Source organism: Berghia stephanieae, chromosome 14, assembly GCF_034508935.2.
Source record: "Berghia stephanieae isolate SIO BIC M18660-M18661 chromosome 14, UCSD_Bste_1.3, whole genome shotgun sequence".
Taxonomy (NCBI): Eukaryota; Metazoa; Mollusca; class Gastropoda; order Nudibranchia; family Aeolidiidae; genus Berghia; species Berghia stephanieae.
The window spans coordinates 255,376-256,884 of NC_088373.1; positions in this window are offsets into that span (position 1 = coordinate 255,376).

The following is a 1,509-nucleotide window of genomic DNA, read 5'->3' on the forward strand; positions in this document are numbered from 1 at the left end:
TGCTTGTGTCCGGATGAGACTTATAGGTGATCTCAAACTAAGTACATTGGTGGTATGCTCTTGGAATCTACATCTGATCCCTATTTGTTCCTAGTTCCCCTACGTCTTACTTTTTCTTGGGTGCTTTAATTGTAATTCTAGAACTTTTTACTATCCCATTTTATTCCTTTTTACTGGCGCTGATATAACCTAAGTGTGTTGGAAGCGCCGTAAAACCCTTAAAAACAAAAACAACAACAAACAATTACCGTGTCTTCTATCCCCTTATATCTGTTTTCCAACATGCTTTCTGTCTTTGTCTTGGTATCAGATTGCTCGGTTTTGTCCCGAACCTGGCCGGAGTCCTTGGCTGGGAGGGAAACAGTCAAATGTATATTTATTGTTTTGGGAGATTATATTTTTTTCTTTGTAAATCATCTCTCTATTATGTATTATTATATTTGTTATTTTTAAGGTATAATGAAATGTAAGCATTTGAGTGAATTCCTCTTTGTTGGATCTCGTGCTTGTGTCTAGGTGAGACATTAATGGTATGCTCTTGGAATCCACATCTGATCCCTATTTGTTCCCAATTCCCCTTTGTCTTACTCTCTCTTGGGTGCTTTAATTGTAATTCTAGAACTTTCGACTATCCCATTTTCTTCCTTTTTACTGGCGCTGATATAACCTAAATGTGTTGCAATCGCCGTAAAACCCTTAAAAAAACAAACAAACAAACATTCCGATCCGAAATCGAGTGCCATACCACTAGACCACGTAGCCGCACATTGAAGGCTGATGAGAAAGCTACATCAAAGATTCTGGCATAATTTCCCGATGCCTTGTCTAGGTGGGATGGTAAGATCTAGTTTAGAGTCACAAGCGCATTGTCAACATTGGGTGCTTTAATTGGAATTCAAGAACTTTCGACTATCCCATTTTCTTCCTTTTTACTGGCGCTGATATGACCATCATCATCATCATCATCATCATCATCATCATCATCATCATCATCATCATCATCATCATCATCATCATCATCATCATCATCATCATCATCATCATCATCATCATCATCATCAATCATCTCATCAATCATCACATCATCATCATCATCATCCCCTCATCATCACACATCACATCTCATCACATCATCATCATCATCATCATCACATCATCATCATCATCATCACATCATCATCATCATCATCAATCATCATCATCATCATCATCATCATCATCATCATCATCACATCATACATCATCATCATCATCATCATCATCATCATCATCATCATCATCATCATCATCATCATCATCATCATCTATCATCATCATCATCATCATCATCATCATCATCATCATCATCATCATCATCATCATCATCATCATCATCATCATCATCATCATCATCATCATCTCATCATCATCATCATCATCATCATCATCATCATCATCACATCATCATCATCATCATCATCATCATCATCTCATCATCATTCATCATCATCATCATCATCATCATCATCA